The sequence below is a fragment of the Pinus tabuliformis genome, chromosome 8 (assembly GCF_031772625.1).
Source record: "Pinus tabuliformis cultivar Carrire ecotype Pingquan chromosome 8, CPIR1, whole genome shotgun sequence".
In the NCBI taxonomy this organism is placed as follows: Eukaryota; Viridiplantae; Streptophyta; class Pinopsida; order Pinales; family Pinaceae; genus Pinus; species Pinus tabuliformis.
The window spans coordinates 1,754,139,815-1,754,159,837 of NC_142294.1; the positions used below are offsets into that span (position 1 = coordinate 1,754,139,815).

The 20,023-nt window shown below is 35.1% G+C and overlaps 1 pseudogene; it reads left to right on the top strand.

The window, feature by feature from the left end:
- The window catches only part of LOC149243123 (LRR receptor-like serine/threonine-protein kinase RGI1), a 40,915-nt pseudogene extending 22,600 nt beyond the window's left edge, over positions 1 to 18,315 (top strand).
- Positions 18,316 to 20,023: the final 1,708 nt, after the last annotated feature.

The window sequence follows — 20,023 nt, forward strand, 5'->3', positions numbered from 1 at the left end:
GAGGTCATGGGGGTTTTTTGATAGGGATAATTAAGAGATAGCTCATTCTTGCAAGCTAGGTTTTCTTTTACATTTCACATCGCATTGCAGTTAAAACCAATTTGGGACATGATACAAATAACTACAGTGATTTTAATGCCTTTTTTGCTCTTCCCAAATGTGCAATGTATAGAAACATCTTTATTTTGCAGGTTTATGGAAATCCCAAGCTCACTATTAAATGGGTGAAGGACAAGATACATGTGACAAATATGGTGCTTCTTCATATTTCTTAATAACCAAGATTATCTCAAAATAGTTTCAACATATTTGATACACCCATGTTTATCGAGAAATAAATTCAACTATTTATGCACTCAAAAAGGATGTTTTGACGATGGATATCAATAAAGTGTTTTTTTTGTTGTTGAAGCATTCCATGAAGGGAAATCAATTTCAAAGAGGGAATGTTAGTTCCCAACATAGTACTTGTATGAGATCATTCTATATAATGGTCCATTTGGATGTACTTGTTTTTAGATATTGTGCCCTAGATGACCTCAATATTCTCTTTGTTTATGTTGGAATTTTGAAAACCGGTTGAAATATGCTAAATCAATAATGAGTAGCATTATGCCCCTAAGGATTTTGCTTTCATTTACTTTAAAATAAAAGTATGTTTTCAATAATATTATAAAAGTATATTATAATATTCATAAATAGACAGTCATTGCTAGCTATTGGCTTGCCACTTGGGAAACTAGACCAATACCATAAGCTCAAAATTTTACGATTGTGTATTTTATGGTCCACCAAACTATCTTTCAGAATGGAAGTAAAACCATAAAACAAAATATACCATGAGGTGAAAAATATGACAATAGTTGCATTATGATAGATATTCTTCATGAAACATCTAGCTCGCTTGATCATCATTTCGTTTCGGAATCCACTGGAGTAAGTGGTTGGGGATCACTATCATTGTTTGAAGAGGAGAAATCAAAATATTCCAATTTATTGGCCATAATCAGACCCTCTTGCTAAGTCTATCCACTTGTCCATTAATTCTATCATGCCAATGATCATTTATTGTGGATAATTTACTATGTTAGTAAGAACTCTTTCCACAAAAGTTTTAATATGTCAATATAGATCAATGGTTTGCATGTAAGACGAGGTGTGAGTTGTGGTAGATCTATCCATTTTAGGTATCCATTCACTAGTTTCATGGTCCACTTGTCTGTCTATATTAAACCTTCTGGCTTATCAAACATGTTCTTCCACATTAGAGATTACTCTTTGGACTACCTGAGGGATAATTTCCATCTATCAGGTCATAGCAGTTCCAGTTGTTGATTGGGCTTGGGTCCAGGCAATAGAGGGGGAAGCAAGGTTAGGGGCAAGGGAGGGACCTGATTGTCCTCTTCTATCTCAAAAATGAGTAGAGGAGAGATGACATCTTTCCATGACACAAGGACACGAGGGAGGGGATGAATAGATCCTAGAATCTTAGGAAGGGAAGGGGAAATTGAAGACAAAGTATAGAGAGAGAGGAGAGGTAGAAGAGAGACAATAGGAACTTCAGGAGGGGGCATAGAAAGATAACCTATCATAACAATGAATAGGGTACTCCTTTCAAAGAGAAACGAGGAAGGTATGGGATAAAACGAGGGTCGAAAAATCTAAAATGGAAGTCTTAAAATCACACCCCCTAGAACAATAAGTCCCAAAGAAGGGATAAATAGAAAGAAGATGATTAACCACAACTCTTTCAAAATGTTGAAAATTGTAGCAAGAATGGATTCCTCATTTTGTGACTTAATTCAAGGAGCCTCAATGAGTTTATCCTTGAGCATGCATGAGTTCCTATGAGTTAGGAGCTAATCCCTAAAAAGTAGGACGAGATCCTAAATTTAGGGGGAACCCCTAAATTTAGGAAGTGTTCATGAAGCAGTTAACTGATGTGTCAAAGTGGAAGTTTAAGTTATCCGTCTTCTAGTGCAAGTTAATTGAGGAAAATAACTTGTGTTAGATTCTAAAGATGTAGGATGAGTTGCATGAGTAGTTAACTCATTCTAACTAAAAAATCACAAAATCAAGCCCCTTAATTAAAAACTCACAAAATTTGGCCATTCAAATTTCTTTAGAAGGAGGAGCGAAGGCACATTGTTACTTATTGTTTTGTGAGCTTGGGTTGGTGAGACAAAACAATAGGAGTACGAACAAGGTTGTGTGTGAGCTTGTGAGGAAGAGTGTGCAAGAGAAACTTGTGCATAGAAATTATTGTGAGGAAGAGTTCCCTTGGGTAGTGTGCAGAGAAATAGTAGGAAATTCCGATTTAATAGGAGCACCTATTACGCAAGGATTTACGAAGCAGATCAGGCTACAACAAGTGTGTTTTTCAAGCCTAAACAAGGTAGATATAATGGTGTATTCTCAATTGAAAATAAAGAGAGATCATTCCTCAATTTCTATCAATAATATTCTCAACAAGAAGATGGTTTTCCCAGATGATTTCCTTAGAAATTATATGTCTTGAATTTTGTAAATTGTGTTTATTTTTGTTCCTATTCTACTGCAAAGTTTAGTAGAGAAATTATGTGTTTAGATGAGAATAAATTATATTTCAGATCACTCTTATTAGCATAACAAAATTTTATAGATTCTATACAGAAAACACTCATAGCAAAATGTCTACAAATGAAGAGTTGTGCATGGTAAAAATTACAGTTGTAACAAACTTGAGACTCACATAATAGAAACTATAGTTGTAGAAAACATGAGCCTCCTTCCCCAATTTCATAATGAATCAGAGGTAGTGCGCCTTGGACTGAATATTTTCTAGCTACAAACTATCAACAATCTTACATACAACGGAAGCTCCATCGTAGGATTGACATTAGCCTTCCTAACCTGTAATTTCTAAAAATAACAGGATTGTAAAATTATGGGAGTGCCCATGAGAAATGGTTGCATGGAACATGATAAATTGCAGCTAAAGCTTCAACTCTCCCTCCTTTATCTTGATTACACTATCATGTGTCATGATATGCTATTATCATCCTGTTAATCATCATAATTATCATTCATGTTCTCCTGCTTTCAGAATTCAAGACAAAATTTCCTTCTCCGAACTCCCATGCAACTAAAGTTATTATTGTAGCTCCCTCCCAAAATCTAACCAAACTACCACGTAGTTGCAATTTTATTCTAGGCCATGCATAACACCATTTGGTGGTTGCTCAGCCACCGCATATTAAATAGATGACCATCATGTCAATGTGAGGAGGTCACCCCACCAAATATGCACTTAGCTTTAGGAGCTTTGTCTATTTCTACAATTTCTTTGCATATGGTTATCAATGCATTAATAAGAGGTTAGAGCCAATTTTATCCAACATATCTACATTGTAGCGTAGACCTTTGTTGGCCAATTTATCTACTAGTTTATTTCTAGTTCTTTGAATATGTGATAGAACAAGGGTTGCTATTGCTTTGAAGAGGACTTTTATACTCATTAAGCTTGCTATTATACTTCAACTATTTGAGGCCTTGGTAGGGTTGGATCCATTCTGCGAATTTTTTTTATCATTAAAACTATATTTCTAGAATCCCCTTCAATTATCAATTTTTGACAATTAAGACACTTGGCTATTATTAGTCCTTTCTCCAAGGTTGAGAGTTTTTCCACATTATTAGTGTCATTACCTAGATTTTTGGCATAAATGTGATTAATTCTCCCATGATCATCTCTAAATACCCCTCCAAAACTAGTAGGGTTAAGATTTTACGTGGAGGCCCCATAAAAGTTTAATTTTAAGAGCCCAACAGGCGGTGGTTTTCATTTATCAGGACATGAAGGAATGGGTTAGGGTTTTGGAGCTTGAAAGTTTGTAAGGGATTGTTTAAGTCCCAAAAGTGCAAGAATGCTTGAGTCCTTAGAATTTCATTTCCAACCTTGTGCGAATCAGGGGGTTGTGAGGATTGTTTCCCATAACCTTCCCATTATGGAGATCCAAATAGTGTCTAGATTTATTGATTGATCTTTGAAGATTCTTTTGTTCCTTGCCTTCCATATTTTCCATAAACCCTTGGAAGAGTTGCCAAGCCCTGTTCACTATAACACTATTAAAAGTTCCAAACTTCCATTCTTCATGTGTTGAATGAATATTGGTTCTTTTTAGATGTGAATGTTTAATGATGTCAAGTTAATCCTATGAGCAATACATAGATTTTGAATAATAGTTCATGAATATAGTGTTTATTTCACGATACACTACTTAGAAGATGAAAATATGGGTAATTAGAAAGGATTAAGGTATGATTTTCTTTTGCAAGTCAAGCGTTTTCATTTGTGAGGAAAAATACATCCACATATCAACAAAATGTTGTCATCTTCACTCCTAATGAATTTGTTGGCCAGTTGTAAATTTTCAAAAATGCTAGCTTTGAGCCATATATAGTTAGTTATCCAAAAATTGAGAGGGAGGGACACAATGCTAGAAAAATATTAACATTAAGACACAACAGATTACCATTAAGATGGAGAAGCAAGGTGAGACGTCGTTGAAAATCACAATGCACATGTTTTCCCATATGACTCAACCAACCATCGATGTGATCCAAGCTTTCTTATAGACGTCATTGATTGTGATGGAGATGGGCCAGAATATCTTGAATGTGTAATTAGTTCCACTAGAGATTATTCATGAAGGAAAAGAGTTCATTTATGTCATCATGCCTAGCCTTTTAAATCTACTCCATGGACACCTGATGTTGTCTTTGCATGGTAAGAATTTCTTTGAACACTTCAATATCTAAGCCATAATGTATGTCTTGACATGCAAACCCCTTTGAGCCATGGTGTTCTTCATGTCAATTAGGAGAATAAAGACCCTAGGTAGGGGTAAGTCCGAGTGGAATTTTTTCCTCTTGAGGATAGTGACTAGACTAACACCTATTCTCACCACCCCAATCGATAGAGCCATGTTGGCAGGACATTGTATAACTGGCTAGAACCCCAAGGCAGTTATAACTCTACAGAGAACCTGATACTATCTACTTAGCTGAGATACTTGTAGTCGTAACAAAGCAGGAACCATAGCACTTGGGAAATCCCCAATTCTAAATGCGCCCAACCCACTTGAGAAACTCAAGTAAGTAGGGAGTATGAATGTATTTCTAACAAGTAAGCACAAACCTAGCCACATCAAATTCAGGGTCCAGAGCATACCACTGCCATCCTTGACCCCTATCCACCAACCACAGACAAAGACTAAACACAAAATATGAATTATTTGATGAACCTCACATCCACACTCCCACATAGACACTTTGAACACAATAAAGTAATGAATTTTGCAAACTTCCCAACTTCCATAATGACTTGTAGTAAACAAGAACCCCTCCCCTTCTCATATTTATTAAATGTCACTAAGAGAGAAATTCTAGGCTAGACAGGCTAAATACCTAGAGTTGTACCCACAAATTTCCCTTCGCCTATAAGATAGACAATTAACCAAGGCAAACAAACTAGACTACAATGGTAACCACTACAGGAACTCCAACTGAACACAAGAGCTACAAAACACCCAAATAGAACCAAAGAACCAAGTATAGAAAGGAATCCAACTTACCTCCAAGGCCTTTTGACTACTAAGAGAGGGGGGCCACTACATGCCTACCACCAGTGGAGGGAAATATCTCTGTAGCTCCCTAAAACGCATAAACCTTCTAGGTCGAGGGTCATATATTTCACCTGCATGCCCATCTTTTTCTCGATAACACATGCAGCATGAGGAGTAGAATAGGGAAATACCATTTCTTCCAAGCCTTAACAATTTTGTAGGGCCTGAATAGGGATGACCCTTTCGCTCCTCTAAACACCAGCCCACCATCGATAACCAACAACCACAACAAAGGACCTCCAACCACCTTCATAAGCTCAACATGCTTGATATAACTTGGTCATGCTTATTCTACATGGGGTGAGCATGCCACATCGACCCTCCCCCCCCCCCCCCCCCCCCCCCCCCCCCCCATTAATGGCCTCAGGATCTGGTGGGGTGGATGCCACTCCCTCTTATCCCACTATATATTTGATTTCCACCCCAATTGGGGTAGGATTAAGGTACTATTATTTTAATTGATAAATTATTGTTTTTAAATTATAATTTATATTATATGGTATAATTTTTAATTTTCTTTAACTTATGAAAAATATTACATTTTATTGATGCATCATCATGCATTCTAATAATATGTCTATTAAAAAATAAAACTATATATATCAAGTGTATGTTAAGCCCATGATCAAGTAGGATGAGCACTATAAAGTGTGCACATTTGTCCATAAATATAAATGCAACTACATACCATATATCAGTCCCTATCATGGTCTTAAAACATCATCAAAAGGCAAAAATATACATCAAATATGTCAAGTCTTCCAATTATACTACTTGTTGGTATCCATATATAAACAGCCAATCATAGTATTCTTGTGCATCCTCTCCTACTTGCTCATTTATTTTCCATATACAAAGACTATAATTAGTGCCAGCTCAAGATAAGGAATCCATTGTTGTTTTATGCTCCTTGTATTTGTTGCAACAAAAAACCGGGAGGGGGATGACCATAGAAAATGGAGTACCAACATCCTGACTTCCTCGTGTTCCCGCAACCAACGAAACATAATATGCATTTTCAAAGCCCAAAGCCTTCATCTCTGACACTAGATGATAAATCTACAAAACATGAGATGAGGGAACTCATGTCATATTTTTTTCCCCTAGTAGCAACCCCCAATTTCATTCTCCGTGAGGAGCCCTTGCGCCTTTTTTACCTGTGAAGGGAAGAGAGAAATCCCTGATGACATGCCCATGGAAATGGTACCTCTTACACCTAAAGGGGATACATTTATATTCTATAGATCAATGGTGAGAAAAACACATGTAACACAGGTCTAGATGTCCATATAATCCCTCACGCATGTTTTAATCTTGCACATAAATTACCTATAAACTAACTCTTTATATATATATATATATATATATATATATATATATATATATATATATATATATATATATATATATATATATATATATATATATATATATATATATATATACACACACACACACACACACACACACACACACACACACACACACACACACACAAAATGGTGATAATATAAAATATGCACATATATTTTTCTCATGGAACCCAAAAATAGGAAAACTACATGGATTTTTCATAAATTCCTTTCAATGTTACAATACATTATATACATGTCAAAGCATTCATAAACCCCCAATCCATTAACCCTAGATTAGAACATAACCATGGTTCCCTTGACCAGATCTACAAAATACCATGGGAAAAACCATTATGCAAAAAACCATGTGCAAGACCATGGGTGGGTCTACTCCACGACATGTGGGTTCACCTAAAAAAAATCAAAGTGTTTCCATGAACCTTGTGTGCCCCTTTACAACCCCCCTGTTATGCCTGGCACAACATAACACTGCCTAGTATTGGTCATGCAAATAATATAACACATTCCAAACAACACGGGTCCAAATTGACCAACACCCTTGCCATAGTCATGATTCTAGTGGTCTTGAATGACATATCTACTTCTAGAAATACCCCCGGTTTATTTCCTATGGCTCTAAACACATTCATCACAATTATTGTGGTGGAAGACTAGGCATTCTGAACCATACATGTGCACTATCAAGTGTTTCATTACTTGCATCAAGTAAAGGGTTCCATATCTTCATCAACATAGGGCAAGAGTCAATACTTCAATTTTTCCCTAGAGTCGAAGATACAGTGCCAAAATATAAGAATGAACCAACCATGAAGTAGAATACTTACCTCTGGAACCACCTCCAATGATTTTCCCTCTGGAACCACCTCCAATGATTTTCCCCATTCTTTGTTGATCTAACCATATAGGAAATCCGCTAAGAAACGTATTCCTCTGGCTCACCTGACCACCAATAGCTCTACCATGGTCATTACTTCTCCCACTTGGACATCCTCCCCAAGTTCCAACTTTTAGTTATCACACTTTATTTTAGCACACCAACCTTTCTTTCTCTTCCTTTCTATGTAGTTTTTTACTTCATAATGCACTGAAACACTTTTAGCTTCCACAAACTTCGTCTGCTCGCCTTCATAGTCCATACACCTTCCCTCACCTCCAGCTGAAACAAACTCAACTACATTTTCTCCTCCAGGGTTTTCCCCAAGAAATCCTAGCGAAATGTTGCCTAAGGGGATATCTTTCAAAGTAGTACCACAACTATTAGAAAAACCCACATCTGGAAACACCTCCTTGTAAGCCCTCCTCTTGGATTGATCAAAACCCACATACGAAATCCCTCCATTTTGTTGTTGCTCAACCAACGACCACCCACATCAAGAACATCCAATATTAAAGTCAAGTAAAGGGAGGGGAAAAATTGACTAGAGCAAGGAAGGATACCTAAGTTTCCTTCTCCAACTATTCACGAAGACCCAAACACCAAAAGATCCCACCAAGCCTATACAATCAGACACCCATAAGTAGAGACTAATGGGCTTTCAACTAGATCCAAAGCCTGAAGATGTGATGAACCCATGTTATCAAACAGGGAAACGCCAACCGTATCCTAGGCCTTGATTGTGCTTGGCTCATTATTTTTGAAGTTTTTTATTATTTTATTTATTCTCTATGTTCAAGCTTTTGTGATTCATATTGTTTAGAGAAAATTCTTCTAGTGAAATCACATCTACACTTATATGGTCAACGTGTTTCGAGCCACCCATTGTGGTTCATCATCAGGACTAAGATAGAAAATATGATCAAAGAATGCAATTGCATAATGTAGAGATGCCAAGGTAAAAGAGTTCCAATGGTTAAATCAAACAATAATAAAATATAACATTTAATAATGTTTACATTTTTTTTATTTTTTTATTTTTTATTTTTTTTATTTTTATTTATTTTATTTATTTTTTTCTAGTTAAGACTAACATAAGTACCCATAGGGGATTTGAACCGGTGACCCATCGCAAGGAGTGCCTTAACAGCGCACCCATTCACCGTCAATCCAAAGCCCCGTGGTCAATGTTTAATTTTATTTACAAATAAAATATTATTTTAATGTAATGCCTAAGAAATTACCAAAATAATAAAAATTAATATTACAACACTTACATTTTTTTCCACATAGAAAAATCATATATTTGTTATTCATAATAGAATCAAAGTATACATAAACAAGACAATTTTCAAAGTAATCCTTGGTCAAAAACTTGACCAGTGACAAAACAAACATCAAGCATACAAAAGTATTATATCAATTTGCGAAAGTATTGACACAATTTTCTTAAAAAACAGAACTAGAATAACAAGAACTCCTTGGAAGTAATCAAAGGCTCCCCAAGTAGCTCCTTTACCCTCAGGGCACCTAGATCCAAATGCACAACCTCCTTAGAACATGAATCTGCAAGCCTATTATGACATCTATGAATATGAGAAATCCTAAGGTCCAAAAAAATCCCCTGAAGGGATACGATTTTCTATTGCCAAGGATGAAGAAGAAGTCACTCCAACATAACTTCTGACTTAAACTAGTTGATGAAAATTTGTTGATCCCCAAAATCTTGTAAGGACACTAACCCTAGTAGTGTTCCAAAAACCAGCATGCCCCACAAACCCAAAATCTCAGCAAAATTATTTGTCCCCTTTCCTCCACCAATGAAAAGTTTAAACTAGTTATTTTGATTTAAAAACAATATCATCCATGCCCCACAATTTCTTGTAGAAGAACAACTGGAACCATAAAAAAAACCCATGCATTGGAATGGTCAACCATTAGACTCTTAAATTTATTTTATGATAGAGTTTAAAGATACTTTTGATTCTTGAAACTATGAGGCTTGAAGACGGTTTCATATTGTCAAAAATCACCCTATTACGATGAAGCCAAAGGGTCCATACAACAGTAAATGGAAGTTCAAAACATGTCGACTTCCTCATCTTCTCCAACCATACCTATAAGAACCCTGAAAAAGTATGGGATCCAAGAAAGGATGGGAAGATGCGAATAATAGAAATATCTGACCAAATCTTTGTTGTAAATAGAAATTTGATGAAGAGACGGTCTACAAATTCTCCATCTCTTTGGCAAAGAGCACACCAAGTAGTTCTGCATCTACCTCTTTTTTGGAGATTACATGATGTCAGAATTATGTTATGACAACCAACTAGATAAACATTCTAATATTTAAAGAGCATTGCCATTTCCAAATATCTTTCAACCATCTACATATAGAATCTAATGCCTCTTCCTCCTCACATGCCAAGTAAGATAATTTAATTGTCACCTTCCCATGCACCGGATTCCTTCTCCAAATCCATTTATCATTTTCCTTCAATAAAACAATACTTCTTTGATGAAAAGTAGACACTTACATGTTCCATTCTAATGCTAAATCTCCCATAAGTCCCAGCTCCTAAGTCCTCTTCCAACTCCCTTCCCCTAATTGATTTACCTTGAAAACATCGATAAGATAAAAGATACCTCTCATATTCAAAGTCAAACTAAGATTATAAGACATAGTCTGCATTTCTCCTTCAACCATCCTACAAGGTTCCCGACTCAGTTTTGTTGTTCTTCTATTACCTATTTTCCATACTAGTCCTTTATGAATGACATGTAAAGCATTTATAAAGGCTTTCTATATGTTTTAACCATTCTTAACAGACTAAGCTATTTTGACCTAATCCATTAAATTTTCAACCTTTACATTGCTTATGAATATTTATCCTCAAAACCCTTTGTCAAAGAGCCCTCTCCATAATGCTTTTGCTGCAAGAACCTTCCCAAAAATGAAGATGTTCTTCAGACCAGGTAGCCACCTTGCTTCTTGGAATTAGCCATCTCCCTCCACTTCACTAGATGATAACCTGAATTTTTCTTACCTCTCCATAAGAAATTGAAGGACATGCTTATGATTTTCTCCAATATTGACTTAGCCTACATAATCATTTGACAACCAGTAAACAAGAATACTTTCCAGTACTAATTAAAAAAAAAAAACTAGTCTTCCTCCTAAATAAAGATAATGATTATACCAATGTTCAATCCTCCTACTCACCTTTTCCACTAACCAATTCCAATTAGCTACCTTGTAGTTAATTGCTTTCAATATAAACCCAAAATATTTTAAACCAATTTACAAATATCTAAACTCCAAAGGCAATTTTTTCTTGAGTTCCTATAAAGAAATGTTGACAGCCCATGGTAGAGGACAAAAGACTTGGCGAAACTTACTTCCATACCAAAAGCACTGGAAAAGAACTATAAAATTTCCCATATTCTTACCCAAGTCTGAATCTCAACCTTCCCAAAAAGTAATATGTCATCCATAAAAGATTAATGAATATTTTTCACAAAATTAGTCACATTTATGCCTTTAATTCTTCCTACCGCTACTTCTGAAATCAATAATTAACTCAAACCTTCCATTGTCGGTAGAAAAAGGAAAGGTGACAAGGGGAAACCATTGCTAATGCCCCTTGAAGCTTGAAAAAAATCTGATTTTGCCCCATTAATTAAAACTGCAAAATTTGTTGATTGTACGCAAGCCATCATCCAATTTATGATTTGAATTGTCAAACTGATTTACAGAACCGATAATCTCAGGTAACTCCAGTTAACCCTGTCATATCCTTTCACAAGATCTAATTTCATAACAAGACCTGACAACTTTTTCTTCACCATTGTGAGTAGACCCTTCCGAGTTGCGCTTATCACGTCCAAAATTTGACGATCTTTTAAGAATCCAAATTATTGCAAGGAAAGCCCTTCTTATAAAAACCCATTCAATCTATCTTCCAGGACTTTTGAAATCTATTATGTTTCTTTTACTGCTTCATTATCTATGTATTTCGCAATCTTATCGATCCATTGCAAAAATTAACATAGGAAAATCCATGCACATGAGTCTGTAATACCTTAATAATTGTTTAAGATCTAATTTTCAAATCATTGAGATGGCAGATAATCAGTTTACAAGAACCCTTTTTCTAGAGATTGGAGGATGCACTGCACATCAAATGTTGGATCTTCATTGCAAAATACTTACAGATAATCTATAAAGCACCCTTGGTTTTCTAAAAAATATTCATGTATTAGATTTATGAATGAATATATTTGTGATTCCATACCCTATACATTGGGAAATCTCATTTCACTAGACAAGTTGGCAATGAATGGAAATGATTTTTCTGGAGTGATACCAAGAGAGATTTTGTTGTGCACTAAGTTACAATACCTAAACTTGAGCGGAAACAAATTGACTGATGGCATTCCTTCTAAGATTGGAAGCATAAAATAATTGGACATTGCAATGAATCTCGGTTGGAATTATCTCTTAGGGACCATTCCATTGAAATTTTCTAGACACATAAAACTAGAAGTGTTGGATATAGTTTTGCAGGATAAAATAGCACTTTGTAATCAATGCCAAAATTTTGAGCACTGATAGACTCAATATGATAAGAAAAGTATTATGAGAATAAGCAATTGGATGACTTATTAAAATTTACAATGCTATTCTGACTTGTTTCAAGAATTGTGAGGAATGCCTCCTACCTGTGCAATTGAAAACAATATTGGCCTACACTAGGTAGTTGTTCTACTAAACGAGATGTTTAACATATGCATTGTACTTGATATATCATGATTTTCAATGGGTCTACACTAATTTAAAACATGGTTTATAGGACACTGACTTCTACTTATCAAACAAATTTCTCTACAGACTTGGACACCTACATGTTTTATAGGAAGCATCATGATAACATATGATTTGCAAAGTAAAATAATTGATGGTTATAGGAAGTTTTGGTATTAACAAGGCACTTGCAACACTCTAGAAACATTTTTATTAGTGTTCTATGAGACATGATTTTGAATATCTCAGTTACTCCTATATTCCTTGAAACATTTCCAAGTCGTTGGGCAAGAAATTGGGTATGTCTACACCTCTTCTTATCCTTTCACAACCATGGGGGTCGACAATTATGAATTTCCTATTTGGTCTACCTTTAAATAAATACATGTCTATGTCTATGTGGTTTTTATCACTTTTAAAAGATGACAATCATGGTCCCATATATTAATTCTATTAGCACATCAAAGGCTACTAAATTGTTCTTCCTACATTTCTAGTCACACTTTAGATGCTGACATCCATATGTCTAATTGGGACCTTGAATTTAGAAACCATTTCTGGAAGTATTTGTGGACCATAATTTACAATTGTCTCAATATATCCGCAATGTGACACCCAAAAAGATATTATTAAATCAAAGTTATCAACTAAACATGAGTTTAGGTACTTTGCATGTATGGCTATGTGCATCCTCGTGGTTAGGATGAAAACCTAACTTTCATTTAGCATGTCTAGAATAGGTCTCCTCATAACTCTATAGGTCATACTATGTCTTATACTTTTTGGGTATTCAACCTTTGGCACCACTTGACAATGTTTTTCAAGTTCCATGGAAATTAGTGCCCCAAAATAGACTAAAGAACAAGACATAGTAGAGATTTTTTTTATAAAATTCAGTAAATACATTAGTAGGCATGTGACATATCGATTCAATAACAAGTACAAGGGGCCACACAACATACTTTAGAAATCACATCAGTTTCAATTCAACGATAGGGTCTGGATGCATTTGCAAAAATATAGTGTTACAGGATCATATCGGAAGATCAAGCCCACTTTTATATGGAACCAGTGTAATAATTTGAGTGGCATGAGAAAATTCCTTTGTACTTGACTTGGCATCATACTTACACATACATCTAGTATTTAATTTTCACTTTATTTGACCTTATACCTCCTTTGGTTGAACCCCCGACTATGTCACAGTTGATAGCTCTTTATTCAAAGTACCTTGTTATAGTCTTGGTCATTGCCATCATCCACTAAAGAATAAAAGTGAAATGTTCTAGATAGTAAAGGATGAACAACATTCTCATCATGTTAAGTAGTACACAAGGAAGCGTATGAACACATATTTAACACAACTATACCATGATGAAAACTGGGGTGCATTGTTCACCAAGGTGGGTGATGAGAAGAACACGAACTGAGGCTACATGTTAGAACTATTTTGTGTTAGATTTGACCTAACCAAGGTTGATACCAAACAATCTAGAGGGTGAGAATTGACATCAAAAATACAATGATAGACCTCAAAAATGACACTATGACATTAGAAAACCAATCAAATTGGAACTTAGACAATCAATTGAGAAGGTGAAGAAACAATCACTACCATTTGACCTCTAAGTGACATCTGATAGTAGTAAATTGTAATTGTCTGTCATTATCTTTCTATGTATAAATACTTGTACTATGACGTACAATTTCACTTGGGCAGCCTCACGTAGCTCACTTAGCTGCTCTTACTAGATATTTTAGCTCAACCCTTCTTAAGCTAAAAACTAGAAATTCTTCATTGTATGAGCACATCAACCTCACGATGCCTAAGTGGACTGCTATGACAAAGTATCATTACTCTAGTTCTTTGTTTGTTTTTTGCAATTAAGTTCGGACTCCATTCTTCTATTTAATGCAAGTGTATAGGGAAGGTAAGAATTACTTTGTGAACTATGTTACCCTTGAAAATGCATGCTATATTTTGCATTGCCATTGGCTTTTCTCTCTCACTAAGAACAAAAGAAGACCCTCGGAGATTAGTATTAGTTAAAAGATGACAGAGACTTTTTGAAAGCACGTTACACTAGGAGAATCCATTTAGTTACACTTGGCATAGTTCCTTAAGGAAGCCCTAGAACAAGAATACCCTACTATAGTAGGGGTATAAAGCATGATTTATGGAAACGTTAGAGGGCCACATACAGCCAAAATTAGGAATCACCTACATATCAGAGGTCCAAAGCATGAAGTACAATAGGGAGTGTTAGCACCAGTGTTCATACTAAAGGGTGGTCAAATTAGGTGCTCGAGGGCTTAGATGGTTGCATAAGGCTGTGTAAGGTGCATATGATCGAGAGATAAAGTTCACAGTTAAGGAGTGATCAGATCAGATGGAGAAGGATAAGATCGACGGCAGACGACAATTCCACATCAAAAACATGTGTGAATGTTATTTTAATTTGACATGCAACAAAAATTGTGAAAGTGTAACTTGTGCGGGGCCCTCACGCAGATCAAGATCAATGATCCAATTGAATTCAACATTGTCAATGTGCTCGGACGTTATTTTCATTGCCACATTATCTCATAATATGTTAGTTAGGAATTTGAGTATTCTTGGCTAGCTACCAAAATCATGTTTCCTTGAACATTTCATATAATAACTTCTTTGGTTATCTGCACGACACGAACTTTTTTCAAAGAATTTCTTGCAAGAATTTCATATGGAAATGTAGGTCTTTATACTTCGTGGACTGATAATTATTTTGAGTAATTAGGTAATCATAGGACTTTTTTTTTAGTTCTATAGGAATGATGTTGTTTCTCGAGATATGTGTTTTGATAAAAGCCAAGATAATACCTTAGCAAGAGTTTGAAGATTCAAAAATTAGGTGGCCATGCAAGATGACACTATTCTAGAAACTCAATTTCTCTTTAGAAGATGTTGTTGATTCTCTGGTTGATAAAAATATCATAGGAAAATGTTGTTTAGATGTTGTTTATAGGGCTAAAATTCCTAATAGATATGTCATTGCAGTGAAGAAGCTTCAGACTTCTAAGAAGGAAGGACAACATATCAGACACTCATTTGGTGCAGAAGTGAAGACATTGGGCTCTATCAGGCATAGAAACATTGTGAGACTTCTTGGTTTTTGTTCCAACAACACAACCAAGATTCTCATGTATAATTACATGCCCAACGGAAGCTTGGGTGGTTTATTGCATGAGATGAGAGGATCATTGGATTGGGAACACAGATACAACATCATTTTGGGAGAAGCACAAGGGCTTGAGTATCTACATCACCACTATGACCCAACAATCGTTCACCGTGGTGTCAAAGCTAATAATATATTGCTTTGCTTTCATTTCAAGCCTTACCTTGCATATTTCAGTCTGGCCAACCTCGTTGATTCCTCTGACAATTACACCAAATCTTCAACAAATGTGGTTGGATCATATGGATATATTGCTCCCAATATGTATTGTCAAATCCTATGTTGCTTTCATGTGTTATCAAGAACTAGTTATAGGATTTGTCTCCATAAAGTATAGGGAGCTTAAAGATATTTGTTAGGCCAAAATAAATCATGACAGCTATATAAACATAATTTACCAAGCATTTCATGTTGTGGCATCTTGTACATTCATAATCCACCTTTAAAGTCGTTAATAAATAATCTCATGTAGTTTAATTTAAATATAATTTACCAAGCATTTCATGATGTAGCATCTTGTACATTCATAATAATCTGCCTTTTTAATGTTCTTTTTATACATGCTCTTATAATTCTCTTATCATCTATTGACCTTTGAATGTGCCCAACATAAAACAAGCACTCCATGTATAATGGAGAGATGAAGCAGGGCATCGAGTGCTCCAATTTGTGGACCATTCTAAGCAAATCATTTTGGTTGTAAAGCCCCCCATATAGTTTATAATTCTCTTATCATCTATTGAACTTTGAATGTGCCCAACATAAAACAAGCATTCCATGTATAATGGAGGGATGAAGCAGGGCATCGAGTGCTCCAAGTTGTGGACCATTCTAAACAAATCATTTTGGTTGTAAAGCTCCCCATATAGTTTATATCTTAGATATTTTTGTTATAGATGCACCTTTATGCTTATCAGTTAGTGCCTTACCCGTGGTGGATTTCGACCCCACTAGTGAAACGAGGCCCCATTACAGCCTGGCCTTGTTGACAAAGACTATTTACAATCTAAACAATCTCTGTTGTGGCATGCATATAGTTATAGTTATGGATTTGAAGGTAAATAATTGTTGGGTGTTAGAAACAATTATACAAAGCAAAATATACATGAAGATTCCATTGTACCTAAGACCACCTAGTGTTATTTCCATATGAAAACATAATTTCGTGGTCTTATATGGGATCAAAAACTCCCACTCGTATGTTATGTAGCAATCAATGCTAAATTAAATGTGTGGTATAAAACATGCAAAATGCATAAAGCACATTACCATCTAGTTTATCCTTTACCATGAAATATTATATTGCAAACTAAGCTAGTTATAAAGCCCTGCATTCTGTTATATATCTGATCCAACTTCTTAATTGTTATTATTTTGAGCTGGTATTCCAGAGTTGCGTAACTTTTTCTTATAGTTTTTATATTAGCTTCTAATTGTGTGAATGCCATACCATGTCGGATAGTTGAGTTCCAATGTTTAATATGGTTACTTGACCTTGCCATACAATTTTTATGTGCTTCACCTTAAACCACTTAATAATTATCACAATGGAAGATTAAATATTGTGAGTTGCATAAATATTGATTAAATCGTTAAGGATCCTCAAAAAAACAAGAGGTGTTTTAACGTTGATAGTTTGATAGAGGCGTTTGGAGATTCGGTGAGGATACCAAATGATTTAATATATCTTTATTGAACTCATGATGTTTGAAGATTCCATGGCAATTGTGATAATTATTAAATGGTTTAAGGCATAACATATAAAAATCGTAAATATTTCTGGAATCTGGAATATGCAATCGATTTAAATTGGGTGATTCTCAACATATTTTTATATTAGCTTAATTTGTGTACAGAACTTTATTCCTTTGATTGTAAAGATAATTTTAAATGTAAAGATTTTTTTTATTCGTGGATTTAAATAATTAACATTTGCATCATTGGATTCATTATGGATTTTGAATAATTAACATTCACATTCTCGATTTTTAACGGAATCGAAGGACACCTTATCGATAGACTAACCTAATCAACAGACAAGCCTCACCTCTCTATGGCCAAAAATTCCATTTCAAATTCGGTGAAATATTCATACTTCAATTTAGATGGAATGCAACTATGCCGATTTAACTTAGGTTTGACAAGGGTTTCGGTCCCTTTCATCTACTAGTGTAGGCATTGATGTGTGCTACAGGGTTGCAGCTGTATGGTTGATTGTCATTGACGTTACTTGGGATGCAGGTGTATTGGCTATGTATCAGATAGGTGGTTGCAGGTGGCTGAAAGAGTTGCAGATGTTCCTTACAGGTTCTCCATTAGATCTGGGAAAAACAATGAAGGTGACGAAATTGCTTCCATGTACATTAACTTAATTTAAAGGACAACTTAATTTAAAGGACATTGACTTAATTTAAAGGACAAAGATAAACGGTCAATGAAGTATCATGGTAATTTAGGAAAATCGATGAAAAGTAGAAGTAGAATCGCGTGAAGAGTATATATAATTGGAAACAAGTGAGAGACTAACCAGAATGTTGCAAATCAAAGTGTTAGAGGAAATTATGAAGTTCCCAAATGTAAAGGAATTTTTACGGGAAGAGGAATTTTGATGGCTCAATGGAATTTACTTTAAGTGTGGAGAATAAGGGAAGCTTATGAGTATAGGAAGAACTAAAATCTAGATGGAATAGAAAGTCAGAAAGAATAATGTATATAGTTCAAAGAGTTAGGCTTGTAATTAGATATATGGTTGGAAATAACACTAATAAATTCCAACACAGGTATTGAGAGAATCTCATATTTCACAAAAAAAAAAATGTTGTTCAAGCTAAAAGATAGCATAAAAAAGAAAGGGTAGAAAAACTAAAAATTGCCTTGAAAACTAAAATGTAAAATGAGAAATGTTCTTTATTTATTATTGAGAGAGGTAACACTAAGAATTTAGTATCTGGAGCCCATATCTCATAGTTGCAAAAGGCTATTCAACCACTATCTCATAGCAATGCTTCACAAGTTTCTATATACAAAATTACTTGGGCCATGTTCTACTTGATATCTTTTCAATGGATTCCAGTGACCTATTGTTAGGAAGGTTGTCGCAATCTGATCACAAAGTTTATCATTATTAAAATAATAATTTTTTAATAGGTAAGGGTGGAAAAAGATTTATATTGTTTGAGTGAAGAGGAAAAAGGGGAAGACTACAACAGCAATAGTGGAGTTATTTTATTTACACAATGGAGTTTTGGAAGGAGGAAAACAAGGCATAGTGTTGGGTTGCACTTATGCTCAAAATATGTTAGGTTAGAATTGAGAAAAGTGAGATAATTGGCATAGTTTAGAAAGCTACTAAGAGAGTTTTTGGTGGTTATTTGAAATGAATTTATGAGTGAATTACCACCTGTGAGGAGTATTTCCCATCAAATAGACTTGAGTTTGGTTTCGTGTTGGCCAAACAAACTACGACATTTATTGGAAACTAACCGGATCAAGAGGTTAAGTACAAAAACTATAAAGACCAAATATCAACAAATGAAAGCTTGGGTCCTTGTGTAGTAGTAATTGTAAAAACGTACTGGATTGATGCACGTCTCCCACAAAAAAATCATGATGGACGTTAGAGATATCTCCTGTATTGAGGGACACCAAACTCATCTAGTAAACAGAGGAGGTTTCCACATTGACCATGTAAATTCCCAAAAATCTTAACAACATCTTTAATTTACAAAACATTAAGTTTAAACAAAAATTATTTCTACCCTTTCACAAAGCAGTTGCGTGCACACTGGAGTTTCCAGTCACAAGGCATTCATAAATATGTTGGATACGCTTTTTGGTATATGATATTGATTATGATATCGATTGACATTTTCTTTTGAATAACTTTATTCCAGGAACAACACTCTGAGGAGTCCCCTGGCTCACTCAGTAGATCATCTTCAAGCAAATATAATCCCAAAATTAATTTATTTTAAATCATTACAGCATGGTTCACCCAGTAACTTTCTTGCTAACATGCAGCTACTATTCTTGTTCACAACTCTATTGCACCTTAAATTGGTACTAGCAAATTCGTAGTCGTACCC